This window comes from Sinohyriopsis cumingii, chromosome 5 (assembly GCF_028554795.1).
Source record: "Sinohyriopsis cumingii isolate HCF-2022 chromosome 5, ASM2855479v2, whole genome shotgun sequence".
NCBI lineage: Eukaryota > Metazoa > Mollusca > Bivalvia > Unionida > Unionidae > Sinohyriopsis > Sinohyriopsis cumingii.
The window spans coordinates 43040097-43056302 of record NC_142965.1 but is presented as its reverse complement, the minus strand read 5'-3'; the positions used below and the strand labels follow the sequence as shown (position 1 = coordinate 43056302).

At 35.1% G+C, this 16206-nt stretch overlaps 1 protein-coding gene across 4 annotated transcripts in view; it reads left to right on the top strand.

Moving 5' to 3' along the window:
• LOC149799036 (inositol 1,4,5-triphosphate receptor associated 1-like) overlaps positions 1-16206 on the top strand; it is a 257140-nt gene that overhangs the window by 55459 nt on the left and 185475 nt on the right. The gene's annotated exons all lie outside the window — the stretch shown is intronic.

Genomic DNA, 16206 nt, shown 5'->3' with positions numbered 1-16206 from the left:
TTATTTTATTTTATTGTGTTTATACTTGTCACTATTGCATCATTCATAATGCTAATATACCTTATGTTTTCATTAATCTTACACATTTATTTAATCTCTAAAAGAGATATGTCCCTGTTCTTATACCAGATACTAATTTTCTGATTTTGGCCATGATGTTCCATTCTTTCAGATCAGCAATTTCATCTGTTCTAAACTATTACAAAGTTACTTTCTCTGTAAATAGCACTTTGTACAAGATTAAATGTCCTTTCAAAGGCAATTACTCTGCAGTCTGATCATTCATAGTAAAACCTGTTAATTACTTGTTGATACATTGCTGAAAGCATTAATAAGCTCCAACCCCAAAAACCCCACTTCCCAATTATGAGATTCTTTCCAAAAATATATATGGAAATCAGATGTCCATCTGACTCAGGCTGTCTTACCTTTTGATTTCAATATGTCTTGAATCAAGCTCACAAGTTAGTCAGTAGCTTCATCTTAACTACCAAAAATTATCAACAGATTATAGGCTCATGACTATGAAGATAGTGCCCTGTTTCTAAAACATAATTTCTCTGATGAAGAAGCCTTTGGAACTCTGCTGGGTGATGATGCCAGTGTGTTTTACTCCAGATCTAAGTTAAAGATGATATCAATAAAACAGTTAACTATGATACCATACCATTGTTCTGCTGACATGCCATTAAACCCTATTACATACCATCTGTACTCGTTTATTAGTTGAGTCCAGCTGCAAAAATATAAACCCTAAAATCTGATATTGTATAATTTACCAGTAGATCGGGGTATGTGTTGTTTTTTCTATGCCCAACAAACTGTATTCACCCCAATATACAGACATATCATACAGTGGCAGATCTGGGCCTATACAGTTACAATTGGACTCAACCCATAAGCCAGTGTATGCAGTAAATGTTTTAAACCTGATAGAAGTTCAGGAGTGTAAGTGAGATTTATGGTTAGGAAGGAGAAATGGTATAGAATCAGATGAAATTAAAGCAAAATGGATCCAGTTAAATCAATAAAATGCAAAGCCAATACTAACAAACTTTTTCTGCAGGCCCTAGTTTTGCAAAGGTTTGGCTGGAATAATTTTTAAAAGCAAATGAATGAAGTGTATGGAGGGGGGTTACTACTATAATTCTGTATGTTTTTATTAGTGTATACTGCATATTCTATTTTGCATTAGTCTTCTTGCATTTCTATAGTATACACTGTAAATTATATTATTACTTTTACCAGTATTTATTACTGAATTTGTAAAGTACGTTTTGACAGTGCTGCAGTTCTGCACCTTCAGAATTGATGAGTAATACTAGATGCTTTTTATTTATTACACATGTTAGCATTCTTAAATGAGTCTTTCCAACTCAAAAATTTCTCTTAGCAATTGACAGTTAATATCTTTTGCTTTTGCATGGCTTACTCTTTTCCAGTGGAAAATACTGTGGACTGTATGATGAAATTTCATTCTGCATAAAGAAAAAAAGCTGGAGCTGCACAGGTGGGTATTGCTATGGAGTTCTGGGATCACCATCAAGTTAAAACACTGACGCCTTACAGCTGAAGACTAGGTCTCTACTTACCATAGCCTAACATGCAGATCTTTTTCTGCAGATGCTTTCAGCCAGCTGAAGGAGGAATCTCTGTTGCCAGCTGCCTTACAGCATTTGTTAGAAGCATTGACCAAAATATCTAGGCATGTGTTGTCCATGTACATGACTTTATCAGCAGACCTTCTCAGTCTTTGCAGCGATGTTGCCCTAGACACATCCTAGGCCTTAATAGAGCACAGTAAGAACATTCTGAGGACTGTTACTCTAGAGGAAGAGACTATCCTCAGTGTACTTATCTCAGTGGCTTTCTGGGATTTGAGAGACCAGCATCATTGGCCCCACACAGCTGCTACATTTCCACATAATCTGGCAAAGAAGTGTAATCATTCTGACTGCCCACAGGGCCTGTCAGCAGAGTTCTTGAAAACCTCACAGTCCCAGTTCAGGCAACAATCCAAATTCAGAGCTCCCTCTCAGCAGCAGGGCCCAAGAAGGGCAAAGGCCCATGGAGGAAGATTATTGGCTCTTCCTCCTTTCACAAGGAAGGTGGGAGCAGACCTAGAAACTTGCTTTCTCTCTTGCAGTGTGTTCCTTTTCCAGTGGTTCCTGTATGTGCCAGGCTAAACCATTTTCAGAGGTTTGGTCAGATATAACGAACAATGAATGTGTCCTCTATCATAAAAAGAGGATGCTGACTTTGATTTCAAGATCCTCCTCAGATAAGGTTCCCCTTGTGCCTCCACCAGCTGAATCTGGTTTGATTAAAGAGGTTCACTCCCTTCTCTACTCACAGATTTTTCTGGCACATTAAAAGGGTAAAGTTTTCATTAATTATTGACCTTTCCTCTTTAAATAAGTTTCTTCAGGAGGAACCTTTCAAAATGAAGACAGCAGCCTCATTGTGATAGCCCCTATGTGGACTAATAATCGTGATTCAGTGATCTTCTCAGCCTGGTAATAGACTAGCCCCAGAAATGACCCCAGACTAGGGGTTTTCTCCTGCACAACAGCCAGCATATTCTCCACCTTCACATTTGACTTATCTCAAACAATCTCACTCTCAGGACAAAATTGACAAGTCCATCATTTAGTCCAGATGACTAACTGCATCCATGATCCAATATGCCAAGTTAAGAATCTTTTGTGATTGGTGCAGTAGGAAACATGTTTATCCTTGCTGTCCCTCTCATAGCGCATTGGCTGAATTTCTATTCTTATTTGCTCTGTTTCTACTATCAACTATCCAACAAACTCAGATTTTGAAAAAACCTGACCATTGATGGGGACTCTCACATAGCTGACCTGATCAGGTATTTCAAACTTCAAAGATCATGTCTTGCTTGCTAATGCCCCTCTTTTGTCTTGTGGTCTCTAACTAAACCCCTCTATGGACCTTTGGGTGAAGCTTCTTTTGAGAACCTTACCCTCAAGACCGTTTTCTTGCTGTCATTAACATATGCAAGATAAAGGAGTGTGTTTCATGCCCTGTCCATAGAAGCCAGCTGTCTGTGACTAAATGGGAATATCCAGTCAGTTTCTGTCATTTGCCAACCAGGATTTTCTTTTTAGCAAAAGATCAGCTTCATCAGCTGCTTTACTTTCAGAGATCCCCAGTCTTAGCAGTTTCTGGTCTGGGAATGATCATGATATACATTTATGCTCAGTTAGGGCTTTATGTGTATATTTGGTAGTTTCTAAAGCTAGAAGAAATGGTAGGAAGCATCTATTCCTCCCCCTTAATTGTTTGACTGTTATGTTGGCTTCCTCCATTTGAGGATGAGTACAATATAATCATCAAGAAAACTTATAAATCCCTTACCTAGAGGGACCTTTCTATAGTGAAATCTCTGGTGCATGATGATGGAGCCATTTGCTACCTCATGCATCTTTGTAATTCATTTGTTTTGGAGGATTAATGAAAGCCACATTTTGAAGATCTCACACTACATTCTCCGCTTAATGGCTCACCAAAGCGAAGGCATATTGTCTTTGGGGCTGATATTAGTAGCAAAGAAAATGGTCCATGCAGAGTAGTAGTATTTACCTGTTGCTATTACCAGATTCCCTACTCCCTCCCTGCACTGATGTCCCACTTGCTTTAAGGCTATATCCTGAAAAATAACAAAGACTAGTGCACATGGGCTGGGTGAGAAGTTGAATTCTAATCATACAGTCGAGGGTATTTTCCATCCCAAAAAAACAGAGTAAGCTAGGCAATAGCAATAGGTAAGTGTTACACCATTAAATCCCCCCCACAAACAAAAAACAGTTTTCCTCCCCTCACTCCCCTCCTCCCCAGTTAGTGTTAGGACTGGTCAGCCTGGTGTCAGGATAATGTGTCTACTTGTCTGCGACATGATGCCCCAGTGCTAGGCATCACTGTAAACTGCCACACTGCAGACATTGTAATGATATGACTGAAAAATTGTTAATGCTACATTAAAAATCCAAATCACACACAAACACGCATTTTCTTAAATAAATCCTTGTTTTAATCTCTCTCTCTCTCTCTCTCTCTCTCTCTCTCTCTCTCTCTCTCATATATTGTACTCTCTCTCTCTCTCTCTCTCTCTCTCTCTCATATATTGTAAGATACAGCAAGTTAACCAATACTTGTTGGTGGAATTGGGAATCATTGGCTATGTCTTCCATGCTTAGAATCTTAAATGTGCTGTACCCAAGACAGTTCTTCCTTTTCAGTATTTAATATAACAGCCCCATCTGTTTTCATAATAGGTCATTATAGTAATGTCCCATTATGGCAACTTAGTCTGTGATTACAATAATCCAACTGGTATTATGCAAAGATTTTACTTGTAACTTTCACTCTGCTACATTGTAACTTCTACGATTTTGTGTATTTTTACTGTTATGGTCATGAACATGTGATCAAATTAACTTTCAGAATGCAATGAGATTTGGGAATGGAATAATGCAAAGTAGAATGTTGACATGTGTGATACTGAAAATATGCACTTTTATGAATTTGCGTTATTCCAATATCATGCACATCAAATTTAGAAAAGATGTTAAGATGCTGTCTTGAATATACATTCTAAATGCAGAAAATGAAGAATAGAATATACAGCATATACTAATAAATATGTGTATGAGGCAGCAATAAATATTGTTCCAAATTATTTTTTCATTTTATCTATCTCCTTATATTCATCTTAAAAATACCTACTGTGTGATACTATAATACTAATAATAATAATAATAATAATAATAATAATAATAATAATAATAAAAACTTTATATAGAGAAGGTAATTCAGTTAGTAACATAACTAATCTACCTTGAGGCCTTCTATCTGTTATGTTCAATAATGATTTTAAAATTATTAAAAATTACTGTATATTATACAGTATATAAACATAATGTGAAGAATGTGGCTTGACGGTAAATAATTCATTATAATTTTTAATAATTTTAAAATCAAAGTATCAAACCTGGAACATATGTACAGGCAAAAGAATGAAGCATAAGTTTATATTAAATTCATAAAATGTATAATTTCCAGAGCTTACTCACTAAGGCTTTCAAATCTGGAAATTATTTAGATCATTTCATAAACTCTGTATTATATCATTACTCTTATAAGAACCTCCATTACCGTTATTAAACATCAACCCTGGATTTCTCTATCCTGCCTCTTAAATACAATTTGTGGCACTCGGACATCCAGTATGGCTTGCACAGTTGCCATCTGGAAAATCTTGTTATTGTAACTTTTGAACGGTTGCTCAGATCAACATGGGATTTTCACTAGAAGACTTCTTTTGATGTCTAGTTATTCCTGAATCAACATGGTACTGATCTGACATACAGTATGGTCACCACAGCAGCCATCTTGAAAATCTTGTTAATTGCTACTCATCTACAGAGCAAATTTAGATTGACATGGGGATTTACTGAAAGACTTCTTGTAATATCTGGTTGGTCCTAAATTAAAAATGATGCTAATCTGGTAACCAATATGCCATCTTCTTGAGAATCTTGTTATTGCTACTTCTCCAGAATAATAATAATAATAATAATAATAATAATAATAATAATAATAATAATGCTTTATTTATAGAGGGTGACTCATTAGTCAAGGACTATTCTCCCTTGAGGCCCTCTTAGGGAGAGTATAACAATGCACATTATATGAAGATAGCAATAATTAGTGTTTATTTTAACATGTTTAGTATTAAAATACTAAATTCCATTATCTATTAGAAACACATACATGCTCATGATATCTTTTCTTAAATACTCTAATATTTTCAGCATATTTTACATGTAGTGGAAGCTTATTCCACAGAACTGTACCAGAGTATTGAAAACTCTTTTTAAATTGCTGTGTTCTTGGTTTTGGTATTAGAAGGTTTCCATGTGATATTGATCTCAACTGGTATTGTGTTGAAAAAGGCCTGAATAAGTCCTGAAGATACTCTGGTGCAGTTCCATGTAGGCATTTATATAAAAGAACTGCCTTGTGAAAATCTATCCTGTCATATATTGTGAACCATTTCAGTTCTGTAAATAATGCTTTTGAGGGATGATCAACAGATGCATCTAAAATTACACGTGCTGCTCATTTCTCAAGTTTATAAATCCTGTCAAGCTCAGATTTAGCACAGTTTCCCCATACATTAGAACAATAATCCATTGTTGGAAGAATATATGACTTGTAGTATAGATTGCGAGTTTCCATAGGTAAATATTTCTTGATTCTGCTGAGAAGGGCAATTTTGGATGACATTGTTTTACAAAGCTTATCAATATGGTCATTCCATAATAAATTATTATCTACAGACATACCTACAAGCCTTTCATGTTTGACATTTTCTAATGGATGATTATTTATTGCAAGAGATAGTTTTGGGTTCCCTGACTTGTGTAGCTTTTGTGATGTCCCCAAAATCATACATTTTGTTTTACCTTCATTAATTACCATCCTATTTTGTTGTGCCCAGTTTTGGACTCTAATAAGGTCTGAGTTTAATCTCATTTGGATAACTTCAGTATCAAAACTAGATGTATACAAGGTTGCATCATCTGCAAACAAATCTGTGTTTGTGGATTCATTATTTAATGGTAGATCATTGATATAGATAAGGAAGAGGAGAGGGCCCAAAAGTGAGCCTTGAGGGACTCCTGAATGAATAGTGCGAGTTTGAGAGCTAATATTGCCAATGCTTACTTGTTGAGACCTTTGGTTTAGGTATGATCTAAACCAGTTTAAAGAAGGATTGTCAAATCTGTAACAGTTCAATTTTTGCAGCAGAATTTCATGATCAACAAGATCAAATACTTTCTTGAAGTCAAGGAAAACAATCCCAGTCATATGTCCATTATCCATTTCCTTCAGCCAAAGATCAATTAATTTGGTAAGTTCTGTTTGACACGAGTGGTACTCTCTAAATCCTGATTGCGCTTTATGAAATAGAGAGTATGTTTCGAAAAATTTATAGACCTGAATGGCTACATGCTTTTCAAATAGTTTGACAATACAGGCAGAATTTATATTGGTCCGTAATTTCCTGCATCCTCCTTTTCTCCTTTCTTAAAGATAGGTGTATCCTTTGCACATTTCAGTGTTCAGAATAGATGGTCATATCAGGATTGGGTTTTCATTAAAATACTTCCTATGTCATCTAGTTGGTTCTAGATGAAAATAGTGCTGATCTAATATCAAATATGTCAACCACAGTGACCATCTTGAAAATCTTGTTATTACTGCTCCATTTGATTGAAATGTCATATCAAGCTGAGGATGTCTATTTAATTTTGAATGGAAAGATTAAGTCATTTTTAAAATTTTGGTTTGCTACTTCCCTTGAACAAAAAGCCACAGTGATGAGGGATTTTCACCAGAACACTTCTCATAGTGTCAAGCTGATCTTAAATAAAAATAGTTCTGCTTGCACATCCAATATGGCCATCTTGACAATCTTGTTATGGCTTCGCCTTCTGAATGGATAGACTTATAAACATACAGTTTTTAGTAACAGACTTTTTATGTTGCCTTTTTGATCCAGAATGAAAATTGTGCCACTCAGACATCACTGCAATTGGAGACATTTTGAAAACCTCCTGAATTAATATTTGTAATCAGCATGAGGTTTTCACAAGTAGACTTATGATGTCTGGTTGGGCCTATGAAAATGATTACAATCTGACATCCAATATGTCCACCTGAGCAACTGATTTGAAAATCTTGTTATTGCTGAAGAATAACTTGATTTCCAGAAAGTTCTTTTCATCCAGTAAAGCCTCAGTCCCATTCAAGGAGTCTTCTTTTATGAGATGTTGTGGATTGTTTCACACATCTGCCAGTAGAACCAGATCAGTCATTAGGTACAGGATGTGTTACTTGCCCATGTTTTGTCAACCAAATGTTTTCCACACACTCCGCATATGCTCATGGTCATTTTTCAGATATACCAGCATGGCAGAGTTGGCTGTTGAAGACCTCTGTCAGTGGAAGCTGTGTTTTGGAAATTACACCCATCTGTGTTCTCATACAGGTGCATGTCTTTGCCTCCTTTGGTTAGTTACCTACAAAATTTTCTGGAAATACTTGCATTCAGCTCCATCCATTAAAATTCAGCAGGATAAAAATATACCTTGCTAATCTCTAATGGCATTTCTACTATAGTGTAACACCGATTCCTAGGAAACATTGTTGCTGCAGATGACTATGCAGCAAAAGATGCATGTAATCTGGTCAGCAAATTTCAGCTTTTATCCAGAGCACTGGCAGGGCCTTCAACTGATAAGTGCCTCGAAATCTGCATTACGGACATGCAGGATGCACATCTGGTGATGATGGTTCTGAAAGACAAGGATTTTTATTGCCAGGTTCAGGTTAGGACATGTGCTATGACTTTTTACCAATTCCATGACAGTCTTTGTGTGGTCTTCTGATTGTGTTTGTTATGATGATGTACCAAGTGGTTTAGGTTCTTTATTCAGACCAGTGGCTCTTTTTATTTTACATTTGCAAGTAACCAATATTGGGTCTCTCAAATGTTGCCTTATGCTTTTAGTGCATAGTGTGTATGGTACACTTTTCAGCCAAAGACGGAAACTGAAATATTTTTTTGCTTAGTAACAGTTTTTCCATATTGCAAACATTCAAGGATAAGTCTTTGCCAGCAAAGTCTAGTTTACTCAGGTGTTGGAATTTACCTGACCTATCAGTGTTTCTGTCATCCACAATGTCAAGCACTGACAGATGACCAACTCATAGCAGCTGTTGTCATTGTTTTTATCATTGATAATGAACCATGCTGGTATGTACTTTGAAATATATCTCTAACCATGAAACAAATAGTACTGTAATGCACTTCCCAGCTATCAAATATCCATCTAGATCTATCATGCATGTATTTTTCAGTGTTGTTTAGTGTGGCTTTTGCAACCAAATTCCTAATATTATTACTGTGCAGCATGGCTGTTGTCTTATTTAAAAAATATATACCAAAACTTTAATGATTTCTGACAGCTTGACGTTTTGATCATAGACTTTGTGCAGGCCTGAAACAACTTTTTCCAGCTTTGCCATCAAAATGAGGCTAAACTTTAGGCCATTGAATTCACTGATATCCTTTTTCAAGGGAAGCTTTTACCTTAGGCATCATAGCATTAAGAAATACAGAAGCATCAGATTAAAACCCATGCTTTTCTGTCTCACTGTTGTAATAGTCTTTTACAATTGCTGTGATAGTACCTAGCTTTACAAAGGCAGGTAATTTACTGTGTTTCATGGCAACACTGTCATCATGCTGTAGAGCAAGATTAGCTGTTTCATCCTTGAGAGCAATAGTTGGCTGTTCAGTATTAAGCAGTTTTGGTCAGTGCTAATAAAATTCAGAATTGTATGTATGTTCCAGCATTTCCTTCCTACTGAATGGGCTTGGCAGTGTGCATTATTTCTGTTGGATTCTACATATTCTGACTGCAAATTTGCAAAGGAGCATGCCACTAGATGCAGATATTTCTCCATATATGGCATGACACAGTGTGCAATATGCAGTTATTATCTGTCTTTAAAAACTTGCAGTCAGACTGAGTATATGAATGCTTCCTTAAAGTCTCCATGCTAATGAAAAATGTACTGTTGGGCTAATATCAGTCCAGAAAGAAATCAAGTAAAATTTAGCTGGTAAGTTAAAAATATTACCTATTAAAGACCAAATCCATATGAGAAGAGCCAAATTAATGTACAGGATATCCAGTAATAGTGCTTCTGAATATTTACAATCACTATTCCTGTTTAGACTACCTGACAATACTCCCCACCTGCGATCCATGTCTACCAAACAGTAAAATTCCCAAACCAAATAAGGAATTATTTAAGAAAAGTTACCAGTACTCTGGAACTTTGCTCTGGAATAGTAATCCAGTTGAAATTAGAAATGCCCACTCTATTTCCTTCTTCCAAATCCAATATATCCAGTGGCTTCAGAGATGCAGCTTAAATAAATAAATTCCTTTGTATGAGGGCCTCAAGGTAGATTAGTTCTTAGCTAATTGTTACCCTCTTTAAATAAAGCCATTATTATTATTATTACTATTATTATTATTATTATTATTATTATTAATATTATTATTATTACATGTATTATTATTATTATTACTGCACAGGCTGCATTAGTAGATTTGCCAGATGTGTGATGTCATGTTTTATGGGCACCACTTCCTCTACTGAAACAGTCTGCACTGTGCCTGAATACAATTTTATGTTATTTGATTGGGATTCTAAATATTCCGACTATGCTGATTCACAAACAAGCATGCCTATCATATCCAATTATCTGCTTCCTGTGCATGCATAGTTGGGAGGGTGGGAAGATTGGCACAAATATAGAGTGCAGTAGTTTTAAAGCAAAGTGCATGCTCTAATAAGAAGCTAGTAATAATTCACTTCAGATAGATTGACCTGCACCATGCAGTCAGACATGGACTTTATATAATGTCTCAGTAAATACATCAGACATGGTCAGCACAAAAGAGGTTTGTGCAAATTTTCTTGATGTGCATCAAGGAGCAGTTTTATAAATTTTTGTGCATTTCATGTTGAATTGTTTATTTTCTGTCTGACTCAGAATATTGAAAATCTTGAAATTAGGATTGTGTTGAATGAAAAAATGCCAAAAATTGCATTAAAAGAAAGTCAACTTTACACATACATAGGGGTTCTCTCATAAAAATAGAGAATGACTAAGAGTAATATGGTCCCATGATACCTTACTGTGTAATCTGAGATACAAATCGCAAATATACATTAAGATACATTCACATTAATATCTGTGGTAACTATTTACTGCTGTCACCAGTAGATTGAATTCTATTAATGCATCTTAATATGTTCTCCAAAAAGCAACGCATACTTGATCTGCAATGTTTAGAGCAATAGATACATCACCTTATCATTGGATTGCGGGGGTCATGCAGGGTTATTAACAATTTGAAGTTTGTGTTCTTCCTGGAGATATTAGTGAATTTTCTGAAATAGTTTCTTCTGAGTTCATCTGTATTTAATGGTGTGAAATGCAAAGAAACTGTTATTTGATTTCACCTTTACTAAGTACCCTGCAGGCCCAGGGAACATGGAATAGGCCCAGTCTATCCTCCTGCATGTTGTCAATGTTGAGTAATGGAGGCAACCTTTTTTCCCTAGGTTGCTTCCTGTGACTAAAGTATTAACGATTACCATCCATCAAGAGATCAAAATTGAAAACCAACAATTTCAGTTTCAAGTTAAATGAAATTTGTCTACAAATAGTTAGCTAAAACAAAATCCTTGGGGTGATGGTGGTTGATAACAACATGCAATGGAATGATCATCTTCAGGTCATATGTCATAATGTCAACACGCGTCTGAGGTTACTAAGTAAGATAAGGCCACACCTATCAACCAAACATGTCACTTCTGACAAGATAATTTGCAAGATAGATGATACTAAAAACATACCAGGTGCAATGAATGATATTAAATTCCTAATAGTAAGTGAATGACTATTGCAAACAATACAAGTCCGTTATATCACATGAAACTATTTTATGCTTTTAAAAAATACTAGGCAACACTCCAAATTTAGTATCAATTTTAGCTAACCATCTTCCATTCCAAAGCCAAATAACGAACTCTTTAAAAAATGTTTCAGTATTCATGGACAGTAATTTAGAACATAATCCCAAAGGAGATTAGAGAAAACACAAATATGAATGCATTTAATTACAATCTAATTCAGTGGATGAGAATTTTAACCTGTTTTGGCAAATACATTACAACTTAAAGAATAAATTCTCAAACCTTCCTCTTTATTGCCTCACTAATTTTGTCCTTATATATGCACAGTATACCTTGTTGGAGAATTTTTTTACAAGTTCTGTTTCTTATGTTCAAATATAAATTTTCTTATTATTAATGGGGGGGGGGGTGTATTTTTTTTCTGTGGGTGTTACAAGTATGTATATTTGTTGGTATTTTGTTTTTTGTTTTCTTTTTGGTTCTATTTCTGAACATATTGTCGTATGAGGTAGGTATGTAACAGTAAACATACAAAATTATTGGGCAACACGGAGCATTAGTTCCATGCAACTAATTGTTTGACTCTCTGTAACTAAAACTCATTATCAGTTCTATTATTATTATTATTATTATTATTATTATTATTATTATTATTATGTTCACACTGAGACAGTCTTGGACTTTACAGAGTTATGTTTGTGTACAGAAAAACATGTAACTTTGTGTTTTAAGAATGTTACCCTTTTTGCCTTTATGCTTATTTTGCATGCCTTTTGGGGGTTCTAAATGGAGGGTTAAAGATCGGTTTCTGACATTTTTTATTGCTATTGCAATTTGTATTATGGTAACTAATTTAGTCCACCCTGTTTCATCCTCCTCATCCTGCAGAAACTTTAGGAGATGCAATAATATCTTGTAAGCACTTAACAAGTTGTAATCATGGAGTTCATGAGGAGTGGGATAGGAAATTCAGGAGAATTTTCTGTACTTTATGTTTTCTTCCTGTGAAGGAACCAAACATTTGATGCAATTTTTTTATATCTGAATTAACATCTTTGAAAAATCTGTCTACTTTTCAAAAGAAAGTCATCCAAGATTTCTTTATTAGTTTACATTTATCATCATCTTTTACAATTGCTGGAGATGGGTGTTTGCAGAGAGGTCTGGCATCTGATAGTTCTTAAATGGCAGGGATTTTATTGGCTGTGATGATTCATTGCTTTCTTCTGCTAAAGTGCAATCTTCTGTAAGTTCAAATAGACTGGTCTTGGTCACTTGTTTTGTGTATTCAGTTAGGCTGTTAGAACTCATGTACTTATTTCCTGGGTGATACCAACATGCTTCTTATTGTAGGTGTTCAGTATCATAATTGTTTGTAGTCATGTAATCTTGCTGGTAATGAAATGATCTGCTTGTCAGCTTTTCTGATACAGTACTATCACAATTGACAACTATTTTTCATGAATTATCTATGTTCCTATGCCTTGAAACTTAATTCATAATGTTTTCCATCTAATATTTTGTTGAATAATATCTTCATCTGAAGCAAATATGTATTCATAAATGATTATATTCTGTATTTCCTTTGTGATCTCAAAGTCTGTGAGAATATGATGAGATGTTTCCCCAGTATTAGCTTTAAAAATAGTGCCATATTCCACCCAGACAATTTCAGGTACACAGACATGTTCTTTCATCAGAAAACAAGGTTTGTGAGGTTTTGCCCACCTTCTAATTTACAAAATGCATGAACTTCCTAGGCATATCTGCACATATCAAAACATAGTTCATGACATCATTGCTCAATGGTTAGCATGCTAGACTCATGGCCAAAAGTGTGTGGGTTCGGATACTATCATAGGACCAGTGTTATGTATATTTAAATTAATTGTTTGTCTGTTAGTTTTAAAATATTTTTATTCCATTACATAATATTATAACGTAATATTGTTCACTGGACTTTATTTTTTTCAGAATTCATTTTGTTTCTCTTTGACTTGATTGATTTTTTATTTTTTTATTTTTTTGAAGTAAATACCTAATAATAGAAACTTTGTATCTAGTTGCTGACCTTAAAATCAGTGACAGTTTTGGTAAACAACTTTTTTTTTATATCTGTCTCAGAGTAAGAATTGTTGAGTTGAGTCTAGGTCATACCTGGATTACATGACATGAGGTATGTGTTATTCGTAAACAGACTTTTTTCTTTCTAGAATGGTGAACTCTTGACCCCCAACCAGGAATCTGTTTTGCATCTTAGTTAGTTTTATAACTGATGTTACGTTAAGACTTCTATCAGTCGTGCTGTAACACTTGAGATGTCAAGTTGTTTTATGTTGTGTCCAGATTGGGGCTGAAATTTTATGTTGTTCAAAATGATTGAATTTCCTTTGATTGTTTTACCAGGATATGCTAAATTGCTCTGATAATTCTTGGACAAAGATATCTACCAGAATTTATACAGAATTCAAAAACTGGAATGATATTTCTGTGATTTAACAAGAGACTGTTGACACATCAGTACAATACTGACTATTTCATACATCATCACCTTTCACATAGAATTTTGATCGGGATTTGAACTGTGATTCACTTAGAACCTTTTATTGATAGTACTTGTGTTTTTTAATTCTTGGATTACAATTTGGATTTAATTTGCAATACTGTAAGTTCTTTTTCATATTTTGTTTACTTTTAGTCTAGGGAAATAAATTATTTTTAAAATTTACAAAGCTTGTTGTCTTCACTCTTTTCTGTTAGTTATTTTTAGAGCATAGATTCATAACAACCAGCTTTGCTCATCTCTGTGGTGTATCCTTGGGCAAGGTACTTTTTTTTATACTCCAATTGCCTCAGCACTAAATAACCTACTTGTATTCCTGTACCATAATGCACCAACTGTTGACTGATCTTTTCCCACTGTGCTGTACAGTATGGAGCTGTTTTTTTTCCTTGTGCTTTATGAAGTTGGATCTCTCCTTTCATGTCCCTAACTTTCCAACACTTGCCCTTTCGACAATTTAACAAGGAATGTACTTTTTACTAATTCTTGGAGCTAAAGTCTGGCTTGCCTCAGAAGAAATGACTAATATCACAAGGGGAATTTATCAAAAGCCTGACTTACATCTGGGAACACACACACACCCTCGCTTAGCTTAGCCAGTCAAGATTACTTTCTTTACCCGCCAATAATTTTATTACTCCCATCGAAGTCAGAATAATTGTCTCTAGTCTGCCTTTATTAATAACTATTCTGGAAAATATCATTTTAGGATACTAGTTCCAAATGGCTCAAGTTTTCCTAAATTTTTCTCTGGTTTGTCTTAGCACTTGTCCTTTACAACTTTATGACCTTACACTGACATATCTTTTGGACTGTTTATATGAATGGACTCTAATTAAAATTGAGTTCATACCTACAAGCAGGAAAGGTTAACTATTATAAGCTGCCAAGTTATTGTGGACCTAGCCAATATATCAGTCTTAATGGTTATGTGTCATGCTGATCATGACAGAATGTACTACTAGATTATCTCTACAAAATTCTGCACCATTACGGAGAACAATATCCAAAAGTCTTTGAGATCCCATTCCCCAATATGACAAGTATCACACTGGTACAGAGTGAGCACATTTCGCATTTCGTCTCCTCTTTTCAAAATTCAGCATTAACCATGAAATAAAAAACATTTTGAATGTTTTTATTGTATACAGTATTGAGCTTTGAAGGCATTGAAACATTAGTTCCATCTATTTTTACAACATTTTTGGCACCAGAGTTTAGTTGTGGTATTTGGTTCAAAAAATGGCCTGAGTTACAGAAATGCATCTTAACACCTTTGTGAATCAATCAGACATATCTTATGAATATTCAGTTATCACCTTGAGGTACTTGGCATCTAGTGTCTACCCTATCACCTTTGCAGTCAGTTCATTACTTTCTGTGCACTAACTGAGATGAGTTAGGAGGAAATGGAGATCATGTCATGCAAACTTGTAACCTCAGATTTTGGATCATCTCTGCCATTTTAAAAGGCCCAGATCAGTTGTAGATACAGGGAGACCAAATACTCCATCCTAGGGGTTGTGGTATTCAGCCTATCAATCTCACTATCTTGACAGCTGGGCACTCTAACATCACAGATATGATCAACTCTTAGTTCCTTCATCAAGCCTCCTACACAAGTGGACAGCAAAGGAAGGGCCATAAGGTAAACATAAAAAAAGCCTTGTAATCTTGTAATCTTTTTCATAGAATACACATAAGCAACTGTTTACACATGCACATACACTAAAGGTAGATTCAGTTATATGATATCTTCTGAAGACCCACATCAGTCACAAGTAATAAAGACTCCATATCTACATGGTTTGAGTAGAAATATTTGCATTGAAGTACATCTGAGCATTATTAGGCTGTTTGACAGGTAAATTGTAATCCGTGGTTGCGTATGTATCATGTGTACTAAAGGATCTTTCTACCTGGTGATATCTGGGGTATACTGCACAGATTTTAGATAAATGTGCGTGTGTGTGTGTGTGTGTGTGTGTGTATATATATATATAGAGAGAGAGAGAGAGAGAGAGAGAGAGAGAGAGAGAGAGAGTTCCATT